Genomic DNA, 15,784 nt, shown 5'->3' with positions numbered 1-15,784 from the left:
AGAATAAACACCAGTAGACACAGTTAAATGAATTGAAAGTGGCTACCTATGTGGCGGAGGAACTGTGGGTGAGGAAGGATGGTACAGGCATAGCTATAATCCTATTTCACTACTAAACGCCCCTAGTTGTTACAGGCGTTTGCAGAGATGCCCCTGAAGACTTGAGCCTTTTAACCTGAACTGATCTGTAATTGTATAGTAACTATAGACAGCACTCTTTTGTCTAGTTGTAATGAAGTTTCACGTGGCTAAACAGCAAAGTGTACATGCACTTAATGAAAAAAAGTAAAATAGGCCAGAAAACAGCCATTTTTTGCCTTGAAACTGCAGTGTTTTGATTATTGATACTATCATTTCTAGATATAGAAACTGTCATTGCCATCAATTTCAGTTTTCATTTTATGATTATGCCTGAAATAACTGACACCAAAGCTCTTCTTTTGTGAAGAGCTCTTTTCTTGTCCTCCCTCTTAATCCTTTCTTTTATAAGAGTTTTCTACTGCTGCAAATCTTCAATGTTATCCTGATCTGTCCTGTCCCTCTCAAAATTGTATCCTCACCTTTTTTGGGTAAGATTTCATTTTTAAGTAATTACTACATCCAATAGGGGGCTCAAACTTACAAACCTCAGATCAAGGGTCACATGCTCTACCGACTGAGCCAGCCAGGCTTGCCTCTTCATTTTCTTATAAATCATTGCAGGAGCTGACTCTCGTAATACGCTGTCACTCACATCAATGCTATAATTTCTAAAATTAGAAAACAAAACCCCTCAACTTTACTGCATGCCATAAGCAAAAATTTACTCAAAATGAATTAAAGACCTCAATGTAAGTATTAAAACTATTTCTTTTATAAAGAAAAAATGGGAGAGTTCATCAAAATAAAAAACTAATGCCCTTCAAAAAACATAGTTAAAAAAAGAAAAGCCACACTGGTAGAAAATGATGAAGAGCTCATATCCAAAATATATAGAAGTCCTAAATCTCAGTAACAAAAAGATAATCTAATTTGTAAATTGGGTAAAAGATTATAACAGGTATTTCACAAAATCAGATATATGAATGGCCAATGGGTACATTAGACCTTCATCCAAACTAGTGATCAAAAATGCATATCCCAGTGAGATACATTACACATCCATTAAAATGGCTCAAGTTAAAATAACTGCCAATCCAAGTGTAATGATGTGAGGCAACTATCTCTTAAAAAATTGTAGGTGGGAGTAAAATCTGACACAGCTACTTTGGAACACAATCGGAGTATTTTATAAAGTTAAATATATATTTATTCTGTGCAGCAATCCCATTTCTAGGCATTTATTCAAGAAAAATGAGTATTTAGGTTGACACAAAGACCTAGCATATGAGTATTTATAATAGTGTTATTCATAATAGCCAAAAATGGAAATAATCTAAATGTTTATCAATAATAGACAAATTATGTCCATACTTTTACTAATAATCAGTAAAAAAAGGAATGAAATATTCATATACACAACATGAATTAATCTCAAAAATGTAAAACTAAATCAAAGAAGGGGCGCCTGGGTGGCTCAGTTGGTTAAGCCTCCGACTTCGGCTCAGGTCAGATCTCACATTCGTGGGTTCAAGCCCCGCATCAGGCTCTGTGCTAACAGCTCAGCTACAGCTCAGAGCCTGGAGCCTGCTTCTGGTTCTGTGTCTCCTTCTCTCTCTGCCCCTCCCCCTCTCATGCTCTGTCACTCTCTGTATCAAAAATAAATAAAACATTAAAAAAAAAACTAAATCAAAGAAATTAAATGCTATGCAGTATATGACTACATTTATATGAATTCTAGAATGGCAAGCTCTAGTAACAAAGCCATTCTGTGATCACCAGGGATGGGGTAGGAATATGACTCAACAGCAAAAGGGCACAAAGAACTTTTGATGCATCTTTTATATATGTTGGTTTTGGTGTTGGTTTTATGACTATATACAATTACCAAATTTATCAAGGAGGTGACTGTTACAGAAATCATACCTCAATAAAGCTGAAAAAGTAAATCTTTCCACACCTGAGGCTCTACAACAATCACCAGTTATTTGTTAATCATCTTCTTTGTGCTCTAAACTGCAGAAAGATGAGCCTTTCTCTCAACGAGCTTCAATGTAGGTCTTCTTTTTTTTTTTTTTCCAAAGATTTTTTTTTTAAGTGAGCTCTTTTTTTTTTTAATGTTTTTATTTATTTTTGATACAGAGAGAGACAGAGCATGAGAGGGGAGGGGCAGAGAGGGGAGACACAGAACCAGAAGCAGGCTCCAGGCTCCGAGCTAGCTGTCAGCACAGAGCCTGACGCGGGGCTTGAACCCACGAACGTGAGATCTGACCTGAGCTGAAGTCAGAGCTCAACTGACTGAGCCACCCAGGTGCCCCTCAATGTAGGTCTTCAACATGAAAGGAAATACATGAATGTAAGAGAGTATATACTTAGGATTCAAGTTGCTCTGGAAACTATAACATGCTGTAGTAAAGAGGTTAGAGATACTGGGCTAAAAGTGATAATGAAGAAACATTTTAGTAAAAATGAAGCCCAAGGGTAAATGATGGATAGGACTTCGACAGATGGATCACTACATATCAAAGGTGAAGATATAAATAATTTCATATATATGAAGGGGGAGGGAAGAAGGGTACAAGTGATACTATTTAAAACTGGAATAATAATCACAATTACCAACCATGTGGTAAAAAGAGGGAGACTAAAAATATATGTCATTCCTTAGTGGGGAGTAAATATAGTCCCTAAAGAAATTAAAGATGAAGACTAAGAATGTTGTGTATATAAATGCAACCAAGAGAATATAACAAAATAATTATTAAAATAAAATATAACAAACTTTCCATTATTTTCAGAAGGAAAGGCAATATATACCCAAGACAAGGATCCTATAGTAAAGGATAAAAATGATGAGGTCAAATTTAAAACAGAATACATAATATTAAATAAGAGAATCAATACTAACCATACTGTTCCTGTCAATAAATCCAACTAGAATAAAAAGAACTATTAAAAGAAAAAGACTATGACAGGCTCATACAGATAATTCTCAGGCTCCAACACACATATCCTGAATCAAGAAAACCTGTAGGTAAGGCCTAGCAATCTGTATTTAATAAGCCCTCCAGATGATTTTGACACATGCTAAGGTTTAACAACTGATATAATAAAACCCACCTAAACTCTCTATATAAGGTACACATCTAAAACAGGGGTGCCTGGGTAGTTCAGTTGGTTAAGTGACTGACTCTTGATTTCAGCTCAGGTCATGATCTCACAGTTCATGAGATCAAGCTCTGCACTCTCTCTCCCTTCTGTCTCTCAAAATAAATAAACATTTTTTTTTAAATTACATTAGAAAAAAGGAAATTTTCACTTGTAAATTTCAAATTAAATAAAAAATGTTTAATGTTTAATTTTGAGAAAGAGACAGAGCACAAGCAGGGTAAGGGCAGAGACAGAGAGGGAGACAGAATCTGAAGCAGACTCCAGGCTCCAAGCTGTCAGCACAGAGCCTGACATCAGGCTCAAACCCACAAACCGTGAGATCATGACCTGAGCTGGTATCAGACGCTTAACTGACTGAGCCACCCAGGCGCCCCTCACTTGTAAATTTCAAAATATACTGGCTTGAACAAACACTTTGGCCAAAGAGAAAATTAAAATATGGAACATTCAGAAATATTCTGAAAAATTCAGAAAACAATGTACATCAGAGCCTACAGAAAATATTTGAAAAAATGCTTGGATAGGTTTTAACATATTTCTTTATATTATTCTAAAAAGAAATAACATAGGGCACCTGGGTGGCTCAGTCTGTTTAGTGACCACCTCTTGATTTCAGCTCAGGTCATGATCCCAGTTTGAGATTGAGCCCTGTATCAGGCTCTACAGTGACAGCACGGAGCCTGCTTTAGATTCTTCCTCCCCCTCTCTCTTTCTCTCTGCTTTTCCCCTGCTTGCATGCATGTGCTTGCTCTCTCAAAATAAATAAATAAACATTTAAAAAAATAAAAAGAAATAACACAATAAAATAAGCATTCAAACCAAAGAATTACAATAAGGAAAAGTAAACATAAGAAAAAAATTAGTAAAGTTAAGAAAAATTAAATATTACAAACAGAATTAGAAATAGTAAATCCACAAGTTGATTCTTAGGGAAAACTAAAGGTATAACAGCAAAATTATAAAAATAAAAAATGATCACTTGGAAATAACCATAGACAGAAAAGGACTATAGAGATTATTTGCTCACTTCCATACAAATAAATTTGAAAACCAAATATTACCTATGAAAACTGAGACCAGAAAAGACAAAAAACCTAAACAGTAAATAAATACAGAAAAGAGACACTTGTTATTTTATTACCCCAACAGATGGTTCAAGATGTGGAATTTAATAAACTTTTACAAATGACAGTTATAGCATTTATTTAAAAGTTTCCAATTCTTAAATTCATTATCTTTGCAAAAAGTATAATGCAGAACAGATCAGGACTTAACCCACTATATTCCTAATTAAAGAACACCCAGAAATGACATCTTGGTAATTAAAACATCTTGTGTTTTTTTTAAGTTTATTTATTTATTTTGAGGGAGACAGAGACAGCGCAAGTGGGGGAGAGGCAGAGAGAACCCCAAGCAGGCTCCACACTGTCAGCACAGAGCCAGATGCCGGGCTCAACGGGCTCAAACCCACAAACCGTGAGATCATGACTTGAGCCAAAGCCAAGAGTCAGCCGCTTAACTGACTGAGCCACCCAGACGCCCTAAAATGTTTTCAAAACAGAAATCAAAATACTCTAATGCCAAGGAAACTATTTTTGTGCTATAATGCCTGACTAGAGTAGTTGCAGCAGAGATCCTAGGGTCTACAAAGCCTAAAGTATTTACTATCTGGACATTGACAGAAAATGTTGACTGATCTCTTGCCCTACAGTGGTCATTTCTCCCTTCTCTGCCTGGCTAGGACCAGGAGGCACGGCTGATCCAGTTTCAACCACAACTAAATGATAAAGAGACAGCCTGGAAAACTCTGGATCATTAAAGGATCACAAAGACCAAAGCTACCATGCAAATCTTCACTACTCACTACATAACTGTCACGTAACCAAGAAATCAATGCTTATATTCCCTAAACCAGTACATTTTGGGGTTTATTATAGTCACCTTGCTTTACCATGATTGATATACTTTTTAGTCCTGTCTAATGTTTTACAATATCATGTATCTGCAGATACCTGCTTAATTCAGGCCTTGTACCATGAAAGTAGTCACAGACCATAAGAAAATGAATAGACCAGATGCACTGAACATGACCATGTTTCAGTAAAACTCTTTACAAAAATACATAGTAGGGTGAAGTTTGCCAACTTCTGCTCTAACAGGTCACCATTTTCACAGAATACAGTTAAGAGTTTGGTTGACATCTGAGCATTCTGATACATATTTTGAAAATATTTAATCACTAGACTGGACCTCTTTCCTCAACTGATTCACATATCTACTTGCTACACAAAATCTACCCTTAGATGTCTAATAGGGATCTAATTTACCCTGCCCCAAATCAAACCCTTGTTCTCCCAAACCAACTCCCAAATTGTTCTCATCTCATTAAATAACAACCTTATTTTCCCAGTTGCTCAAGCCTAGATTAACTTTCTCCTAGGTCACACACCCATTACATTTCCACATCCTCTTGACTTTATCTCCAAAATACAGTCAGCATCTGGTCATTTCTCATAATTCTCACCAGGACCACCAAAGTCCAAGCCACATTATGTCTTCCCTGTATTATTTAACAGGCTCCTCACTATTCTTCCTACTTTTGCCTTTGCCTCTTTATATAACTCCTCTCAACACAGCAACAACAGTATTCTTGTCATAGTCAAATCAGGTCATTGTTAAAGCCTCCTTGTATATTCATAAAAACATTCAGAAGAAAGCACAGTTAATAGTGGCTGCTTCTGGGGAACAGAAATGGAGAACTGAGGGCCAGGATTGAGAATACCCATTGTTTTAATTTTCTCAAAACATTTGTTTTTTGTTTATTTATTTTTGAGAGAGAGAGAGAGAGCCTGTGGCAAGTGGGGGAGGGGCAGAGAGAGCAAGAGAGAAAGAATCCCTAGCAGGCTTCAGGCTGTCAGGCACAGAGCCTGATGTGGGGGCTTGAACTCACAAACTGCAAGATCATGGCCTGAGCTGAAATCAAGAGTCGGACGCTTAACCAACTGAGTCACCCAGGCGCCCCTTAATTTTCTATTAAGTATATGTATTGGATTTTAAAGATAATAGCATTAATTTTTAAAATTATTTTTAATGTTAACTTATTTTTGAGAGACAGAGAGAGACAGAGCATGAGCGGGTGAAGGGCAGAGAGAGAGGGAGACACAGAATCCGAAGCAGTTCCAGGCTCTGAGTTGTCAGCACAGAGCCTGACACGGGACTCAAACTTACGCATTGTGAGATCATGACCTTAGGGATGTTGGGTGCTTAACTGACTGAGCCACCCAGGTGCCCCAATAGTATTATTTTTTAAAAGTAACAGAGAAGTGAACTAGTAGGAAGTCAGCACTAATTTCCAAGCCTGCTATATTGTTAAAAAGCAAGAGAGGGAGAAATATTATGCTAGGATAGTTGGAGTTAGGAAGAGAATAGGAAATAAGGATAAGGAGTAACATTCAACTCTAAGGTGGAAGTGGGGAGAAATGATAGAAAATTAAATTTCTAGAAAAGGATCTACATGCTAGGATTTGAAAGATGAGAGATCTGTAATTAATCCTTGGCAAAATGACTGAATGCTTAAGGGAAGGAGTCTAGACAAATAGGGAGAGGTGAAGAATGGAAACTGTTAGTGAAAGGGAGAACACAATATTCAGGCTAGAAAATTTATAAACCTGTGACTACAACTGAAGTAAAGAGGCTGGCATCCAGAATAGAGGTTACAGGGGCAACCAGTCCCCCAGAATCTGAGGGGAAAAAAAGCACTGATCAGCAAGAGAATCTGGAAATGTTATTAAGTATCTAAAGAATTCCCAACAACTGTTTAAAAAAAAAAAACTGATAAAAAAAAAACTGCCTCAAAATTTTTTTCAGAGGTTGCAGGTTGAATACCTATGAGAGGGGCTCCTGGGTGGCTACCTTGGTTAAGCATCTGACTTTGGCTTAGGTCATGACCTCTGATTTGAGTTCGAGCCTTGCATCAGGCCCTCTTGTCCATGTGGAGCCACTTCAGATCCTCAGTCTCTCTCTCTGCCCCCCCCGCCCCCCCGTGCATACTCTCTCTCTCAAAAACAAACATTAAAAAATACATATATAATAAAAAAATAACTGTAATGAACCTTTATCCCATTTATACCGCCTGGCTTCTTTCTTACTCACCTGGAAAGCACCTCCTTTACATTTCTTCCTCAGTTATTCATTGCTCTTCTTGTTTAAACAGTGACACACAGGACTTGAACATTACTTGAAGGTCAAAGCAGTATCCCATAATTCACACTGAGACCAAAGGACCCTTGGAGGTTTGGAAGAGTAAAGGAAGTGCAGTTCCTCAGGACGCACAAGGAAGCTGGTCTATGAAAAGTAATGAGGACCCTTTGGCTTAGAAGCTGGAGCACACGGAAAAAGAGTATTTACACTTTGCATCCTCAGCCAAACCCATTATGCCATTTAAAGCCTCCACACATTTCAGAAATGGGAAACCTTATTTTCAGAATTTAGGTTATATAGAGAAATTACGAGACTGCGTTGTTAGAGTTCTACAGAATCACAACCTGTGCAGGTGTCACTTGTGGCCTTGCTCCTGACTGAAGAGTCACAGTTTTGAATATCATTTTCCCCAATAGAAACATTTTCTCAGAGTGGTTAAGTCAGTTAAGTGCTCAACTCTTGATCTCAGCTTGGGTCATAATCTCATGGTTTGTGAGATCAAATCCACATTGGGCTCTGTGGTGACAGCATGGAGCCTGGGTGGGAATCTCTTCCCCTCTCATTCTGCCTCTCTACCTACTCCCCTCAAAATAAATAAATAAACATTAAAAAAAAAAAAGAAATCAAGGCCTCCAATATGTAATGGAATGTGATAGACAAAAGTTAAAAAAAAATACTCAGAAGCTCTTTCCTTACTCAGATATAAGAGGCTTAAAATCTGGCTGGACAGTGTTACTAATTAATGAAACAGGTAATGCAAAGGGGGAATGGATGGAGGCAAAAGATATCCAAATTAACATTTTGGACATAAAGAGTTTGACGTTCCTGTGAAGCCTTAAGGTGGAGCTGTCCATTAGCCAATTGGACATTTTTTAGTCACCTGTCAAGTGAAGCCGTAGCAGTGGAATTTTGTTCTTAGAGGTTACAAAATATAAATGATTAAAGTGAGAAACTTAGGAACATTAAGAGTTAAGGAACAAACAGAAACATTAAGTCATTAATGGAACTTATTTTTGAGGGGTGGTTATTCCTTGGTTTTGACTGGAATTATACAAGTGAGAGTAGTATAACAGAAGTCAAGGAAACATTTAAGAATGAGGCAGTGATAAACATCTGAAAAGTGATGGAGTGAACATTGAAATCTAATCCCTCCATCTCAGTTAAAAATGAAAATATATAAAACAGGCAAGCAAAAATGTGATTCTTACCCTTACCCTAGCTGTTGCATCTCCCTCCTCTGACAACCTTTATTTTCTGTGTAAACTTCAAAAGGTCTTTCATTAACACTAAAAGAATAATTCTCATATAGATAAAAGTTTCTTCATGCACCTATGAATATACGTTCTTTTTCCCACTTACTAAAAAAGTAGTATATTACCCCGAGGCACACTTTCTTCACAAAATAGCTTGCAGATTTTTAAAATCTAAGATATGATTTTCCATTTGTTCAGTCTTATTTTGGGTCTTTCATTAACACTAATGAATAATCTTCATATAGATTTTCATACATTTCTTATTTATCCCTAGGCTTTTTATCTGATTTGTTACTATTGTAAATACTGTCTTCAGAACTATTACTGATTACTTTTTGTAGGTACCAAAGCTATTATTTGTGCATATGAATTTTTGTACCATGGTACTTTTTCATTTTATTGAAAAATATGTTAAGTGTGATACAACACTAGAAGGAAGTGTGGTTTGAGATAGGAGAAAATTTGTTTCGCTACATTTACAATGGCCAACCTTTGGTCTGGGGAAAACCTGATCAAATTACGAGTCATTGCCACATCACTGAGAAACAAGGGATCTTAAATCTGTTACCTGATTATCTCTGAACCAAAGGCAGGACATCATCCTTCCCAATTCTGTGCTGTCTACGCTAGTGGAAACTAGTTCTTAAAGCTCTTCCTTACTCCAGGGCTTTTCAAAGCGGCCTTACCAACGTACCTCCAAAGAATTAAGTCAATATATAGTGGGAGTCTAGACAGCCAGTAACAAGTTTTCCGGAAATGTTTACTTTAAAAAATTGTTAATACTGCACAATGAGTCTGCTTTTATATAAAAAATCGCTTTAAAAATTACTTATCTCTCAATGTCTTAGCCATTTTCCTTTCTTTCGGAAAAACGGATGCTCCAGAAAGGTGCATCTTTATTAGTTATTTTAGAAACAAGAAAAGTGAAGTTGAGGTTACTATCCCAAAAGGCTCACAATGCCATCCATCCTCACACACTTCTCATACTCTCCATCACCCACCCGCCGCAGTCCCGCCCCAGCTTCTTCCTGTACCCCTGCCCCCATCCACATAGGCTTTGAACAGTGCACGTCAGAGAAGGTGATTCCTCCCCTTTAGCCTCTCCAGCCATGTCGCAGTTCACAAGAATCCTCCCCTACTGCCTCCCTACCAGATTCTAAGCCCGGAAACCAAGGTCCCAAGCCCAGATCTGCGCTTTGCGAAGCAGAAACCAAACTCACCGGCAGACAAAGACGACTATGGCGAGCCAGAAAGTCTGCGCCTGCGCACTCCTTGGCTGGCTAATACTCCCAGAGGTCTCTTGGGCTCTGTCAAGCCCCGGCTCAGGACCGGACAGAATCTGTCGGTATTGGCCGGTCCTCTACTTTTCTGACTGCAGACTACATTTCCCATAAGTTTCGGTGGTTCGAGTCAGGTTTTCGGGCTTTCTTTCCTGCGCCAGAGTTTGTGGGAGTGTCTCCCTGGTGGGGAGAGGAGTGTAAGTAGACCGGGTCTCAGGACTCAATACTCGACCTGTGTTAACTTTACCTTTGGGAGAGGGCAGTAGTGTGCCTTGGGTTATAATAAACTCAGTTCAGGCATGCCGGGCTTACCCCAAGTAGGAGCCAAGGTGCAGGGCTACCTACCCCTGGAATGTCGAAACATTTTGGGGCCCAATTCATGGCTCAGGGTGGGTAAGTGTGGGGATGTTTTTGGTGGGGTTCAAGCCGAGCGCCATCTTCTGCTTTGCGAGTGCGGCGCTGAACTACATTTCCCAGGAAGCGCCGCGCCCGCCGCTCCTCCCCGCAGCGAGGCGGGCGCTTTGAGCTGAACTGTGGACGCTAATAGTGGTCTCTCGGAGGTTCGGCTTGGCAGAGGAGACCAAGGTTGAAAAAAGCCCAGAGCCCCCGGCATCGGGAGGGAGACTGAGTATTAAGTCTGTTCGGGCAGAAGGGGCTGAGGAGGGGCGGTTGTGAAATTCCGCTGCTGTCCCAGTGATGTGTGTATGTGTGGTTGTGAATGTGTGTGATACCGTGTGTGCCGATGGGCATTAGTTTATTATACCACTGTGAGTCTCACGCGGTGTGACTGTTAATGTGTTACTGTGTGTAACGCTGTGTATGGATATCGGTTACCTGTGACTGTGTGTCCCCGTAGTGAGTATTCGGTTCTGACTATGTGACCTTGTAGTCCACTTTTTGTACAGGTGTAGGGAGTTTTGTGAATGAGCTCCCGTGGGTATTATGTCTGTGAAGCACTGTGTGGGGAGAGTAGGGAACGTGTTTGTGACTGAGGGTGTTACTTTTGTGTCTAGTGTTGGGTGTGAGACTGTATGATTTGGGAAGATAGTGTTGGTGACTGTGTCACACAGTCATATGTGGGAGCACAAGAAGGCTGTGAGCCTTGACAATAAAGACCTTGACTCTTCCTCTGACCCTTAGATTGATTTGCAAGCTCTGATGTGGAGGAGCACCTGGAGCCATTGACTTTGTCATCTGGGCCCCAAGAATGGCCTGTTGTCTCCTTCCCCACCTCGATTCTTCTCGGAGAGAGCTCTCCATTGGAGGAGGAAATAATGGTTGTGACAATCAAAAGTTATGTTTAAGGTGCTTTGGTATTTTCTCTTTATTTCTGAAATGCTTTATTTTTTCAGGGCGTGATTTTTTTTTTTCCTTTCGTGGCAAATGCCAAACAAAGGCCCATCAAGTAACCAACCTCAACCTACTGTTTCTCTTAGAAAAGATCTTCCTTACACTCCCACTTAAAAAAATTTTTTTAATGTTTTTATTTATGTGAGAGAGAGAGAGAGAGGGAGGGAGAGAGAGGGCCTGAGCAGGGGAGGGTCAGAGAGAGACACACACACAAATCTGAAGACAGGCTCCAGGCTCTGAGCTGTCAGCACAGAGCCTGACACGGGTCTGGAACCCACCGACGGCGAGATCATGACCTGAGCTGAAGCCCGATACTCCACCGACTGAGCCACCCAGGCACCCCTCTCCCACTTATTTTTAAAAATTAATATGGCATATGGGACATTTTATATTGAATGCTGAGGATATTGATTTTACTTATATACACATATAAACATATGGATTTCACATACATGCATATATATACATATTTTCATTTAGGTGACACTGTAACTTTCCACATAATTGAAAATTCTTTGAGAATATATTGTTAAGTTTTTATTTTAATCACCTGGGGGTGCTTGTCAGGACAAGTGCACTCCTTAATTGTGTATTTCATGCATCATCCCACTCACCTTGCCTCCTATAACCATCAGTTTGTTCTGTATAGTTAATAGTCTGTTTCTTGGTTTGTCTCCCTTTTTCCCCCTTTGCTCATTTGTTTTGTTTCTTAAATTACACGTATGAGTGAAATCACATGATATTTGTCTTTTTCAGACTCCAGTATTTTGCTTAGCATAATAGTCTCTAGCTCCATCCATGTCCTTGCAAATGGCAAGATTCATTCTTTTACTGGCTGAAAAATGTCCATTGTGTATATACTACTACTACTACTTCTTAATCTTCTCTCCTCTCCCTGCTTCTTCCTACTCCTCCTCCCTCCACCTCTCCCTTCTTCTGAGAGAGAGAGAGAGAGAGAAGGAGGAGACGGGTAGGAGAGAGAGGGAGTCCGAAGCACTCCATGTTCAGTATGGAGCCAACATGGGACTGGATCCCGTGACCCTGGAGTCATGACCTGAGCCGGAAACCAAGAATTGGGTTCTGAACCAACCAAGCCACTCAGGCACCCTACCATGTCCTCTTTATCCATTCACAAATCAGTGGACATGGGAGCTGCTTTCATATCTTGGCTATGGTAAATAATGCCATAAACATTGAGGTGCGTGTATCCCTTTGAATTAGTGTCTTTGTGTTTTTTGGGTAAAGAACCTGTAGTGGAATTATTGAATCATATGGTTATTTCTATTTCTGATTTTTTGAGGAACCTTCATACCTTTTCTACAGTGGCTGCACCAGTTTTCATTCCCACCAACAGAGCACGAGGGTTCCTTTTTCTCCACATCTTTACCAACACTTGTTGTTTCTTGTGTTGTTGATTTCAGCCATTCCGACAGACCTGAGGTGATATCTCATTACAGTTTTGGTTTGCATTTCCCTGATGATAAGTGATGATGAGCATCCTTCTATGTGTCTCTTGGCCATCTGTATGCTGTCCTTGGAGAAATGTCTGTTCAGGTGTTCTGTCCATTTTCAAGTTATATTTGTTTTTTGGGTGTTGAGTTTTACAAATTCTTTATAGATTTTGCCTACTAACCTTTTATCCGATATGCCGTTTGCAAATATCTTTTCCCATTCTGTAGGCTGCCTTTTAGTTTTGTTGATTGTTTCTTTGCTGTGCAGAAGGTTTCTCTTTTTGATGTAGTCCCAATAGTTTATTTTTGCTTTTGTTTCTCTTACCATAGGGTTCTTATCTAGAAAAAAAATTGCTACAGCAAATGTCAGAGAAATTACTGCCTGTGCTCTTTCCTAGGATTTTTATGGTTTCAGGTCTCACATTTAGGTCTTTAATCCATTTTGAATTTATTTTGTGTATGATGTAAGAAAGCAGTCCAGTTTCATTCTTCTGCAGGTAGCTGGACAGTTTTCCCAACACCATTTGCTGAAGAGACAGTCTTTTTCCCATTGGATATTCTTTCCTGCTTTGTTAAAGATTAATTGACTGTTCAGTTGTAGGTTCATTTCTGGATTTTCTATTCTGTTCTATTGATTTATATGTTTCTTTTCGTGCCAGTACCATACTGTTTTGATTACTACTGCTTTGTAATAAAATTTGATGTCAGAAATTATGGTGCCTCCACCTTCGCTCTTCTTTATCAAGATTGTTATGGCTATTCAGGGTCTTTTGTGGTTCCACACAGATTTTAGAATTGTTTGTTCTAGTTCTGTAAAAAACTGTTGGTATTTTTTTAATGTTTTTTTTTTTTTGAGAGTGAGGGAGGGGTAGAGAGAGAGAGGGAGAAAGAGAATCCCAAGCAGACTACAGAGCCTGATGCAGGGCTTGAATTCACAAACTGAGATCATGACCTGAGCCCAAATCAAGAGTTGGATGCTTTACTGACTGAGCCACTCAGGCACCCCACCTGAGTTGGTATTTTGATAGGGATTGCATTAAATGTGTAGATTGCTTTGACTAGTATAGACATTTCAACAATATTTGCTTTTCTAGTCCATGAGCATGGAACGTCTTTCCATTTCCTTTGTGTCTTTAATTTCTTTCATCAGTGTTTTGTAGTTTTCACAATATAGGTCTTTCACCTCTATAGTTAGGTTTATTCCTAGGTATCTTATTATTTTTGGTGTAATTGTAAATGGATTTGTTATATTCTCTTTCTGCTGCTTAATTTTTGATGTGTACACATGCAGCCAATTCTGTAGATTTTGTATCCTGCCACTTTACTGAATTTATCAGTTCTAGCAGTTTTTAGGCACAGTTTTTGGGTAGTCTATATATTGTATCATGCCATCTGTAAATATTGAAAGTTATACTTCTCCCTTACTGATTTGGATGCCTTTTATTTCTTCTTCTTGTCTGATTGCTGTGGCTAGGACTTCCGGTATTAGGTTGAGTCACAGTGGTGAGAGTAGATAATCTTGTCTTGTTCCTAACCTTAAGGGAAAGGCTATCAGCTTTTCCCTTCTGAGGATGATGTTAGTTGTGGGTTTTCATATATGGCCTTTATTATGTTGAGGTATATTCTTTAACACTACGCTGGTGACAGGTTTTTTTGTTTTTTAACCTGTATTTATTTTTGACCGAAAGAGAGAGACAGAGTTCGAGTGGGGGAAGGGCAGAAAGAGAGGGAGACACAGAGTCTGTAGCAGGCTTCAGGCTCTCAGCCATCAGCACAGAGGCTGTTATGGGGCTCGAACTCACAGAGTACGGGATTGTAACCTAACCTAAACTGGATCCTTAAGCTACTGAGCTACCTAGGCACCCTTGGTGAGAGTTTTTATCATGAATGTATGTTGTACATTCAAGTGCTTTTTCTGCATCTATTGAAATGGTCATATGGTTCTTTTTATTTTTTAAAATTTATTTGTGAGAGAGAGAGCGTTTGAGCCCAGTGTGGGCCTCAGATTCTCAAATTGCGAGGTCATGACCTGATCCAAAGTTGGATGCTCAACCAGCTGAGCCACCCAGCACCCTGAAGTGGTCATATGGTTCTTATCCTTTCTCTTATTGATGTGATCTGTTACGTTGATTGATTTGCAAATATTTAATCACACTTGCAACCCAGGAATAAATCTCAGTTCATTATGGTGAATGATATTTTTAATGTATTACTGTGTTCTGTTTGTGTAAGATTAAAATTGGCAGAGTAAAAAAGTTACAATGCCAAGAGACTGGGAAAAGAGAATAGAGCACCCTTTATTACAGAGTCAGAGATGAACGTGAAAGGCCTCGGGTGGGAGCGCTCTCGGGTGAGGTTCCCGGGTCCAGACAGGATGGGCCAGGGAAGTCACGCAGGAGAACTAAGGACTAGGCTTTTTATGGGACAGCGCCTCTGATGTGTTTCCGGGGGCCGAGGACCCATGTAAGGCGGGCAGATGCGGCCGGAGCAGATGACGTGTTTCCTGGGAGCCAGCAGGGGACGGCCAGGGCCAATGACGTGTTTCCAGCAGCAACAGGCAGCCAGCAGCTGGGTGCTCCTCTCCCCGAGCCCGCCAGACCTGTCCGTTTGCTAGTGTTTTGTTGAGGATTTTTCCATGTATGGTCATCAGAGATAGTGGCTTGTAGTTCTCTTTGTGTTGTCTTTATCTGCTTTTGGTTTGAGGGTAATGATGACCTCATGGAATGAATTTGGATTTTACCTCTTCAGACTTTTGGAATAGTTTGAGAAAAATAGGCATTCACTCTTATTTAAATGTTAGGTAGAATTTGTTATGCCCAAGATTTCAATATCGTCCCCCAAAACCAGAGACCGCCAGGGAGACCGAGTCATGCATGCAAAAGCAAAGGGCAGTTTTATTACGGGCTTAGGCTGGCCGGGCCTAAATTCGGGCTCACAGACCTCACCAGCACAGTGGATCCGCGCTGAGAGCCCCGAACAAAGGGGCGGGGGGGGGGGGGGG

The 15,784-nt window shown here is 39.7% G+C and overlaps 1 protein-coding gene and 1 long non-coding RNA gene across 5 annotated transcripts in view; one reads left to right on the top strand and one right to left on the bottom strand.

Annotated features, from left to right (window-relative positions):
- Positions 1-15,784, bottom strand: part of ZNF260 (zinc finger protein 260) — a 52,396-nt gene that overhangs the window by 9,049 nt on the left and 27,563 nt on the right. Inside the window, exons 1-2 of one of the 4 annotated variants that reach the window (XM_029926254.1) lie at positions 7,794-7,903; positions 7,402-7,593 (exon numbers count right to left, since the gene is read on the bottom strand). The exons of 1 other annotated variant lie outside the window; for it this stretch is intronic. The gene's annotated coding sequence lies outside the window, so the exon portion shown is untranslated. Of the gene's footprint in view, positions 1-4,310; positions 4,328-7,401; positions 7,594-7,793; positions 7,904-9,922; positions 10,010-15,784 lie in introns of those variants that run through there. 2 more of the 4 variants (XM_029926255.1, XM_029926257.1) reach the window with 2 other exon arrangements.
- The window catches only part of LOC115281041, a 19,217-nt gene continuing 13,240 nt past the window's right edge, over positions 9,808-15,784 (top strand). The window contains exons 1-2 of the long non-coding RNA XR_003904037.1: positions 9,808-10,179; positions 11,123-11,287. This is a non-coding gene — a long non-coding RNA (uncharacterized LOC115281041). The remainder of the gene's footprint in view (positions 10,180-11,122; positions 11,288-15,784) is intronic.

Source organism: Suricata suricatta, chromosome 16, assembly GCF_006229205.1.
Source record: "Suricata suricatta isolate VVHF042 chromosome 16, meerkat_22Aug2017_6uvM2_HiC, whole genome shotgun sequence".
In the NCBI taxonomy this organism is placed as follows: Eukaryota; Metazoa; Chordata; class Mammalia; order Carnivora; family Herpestidae; genus Suricata; species Suricata suricatta.
This window is presented reverse-complemented; position numbering and strand designations above follow the sequence as displayed.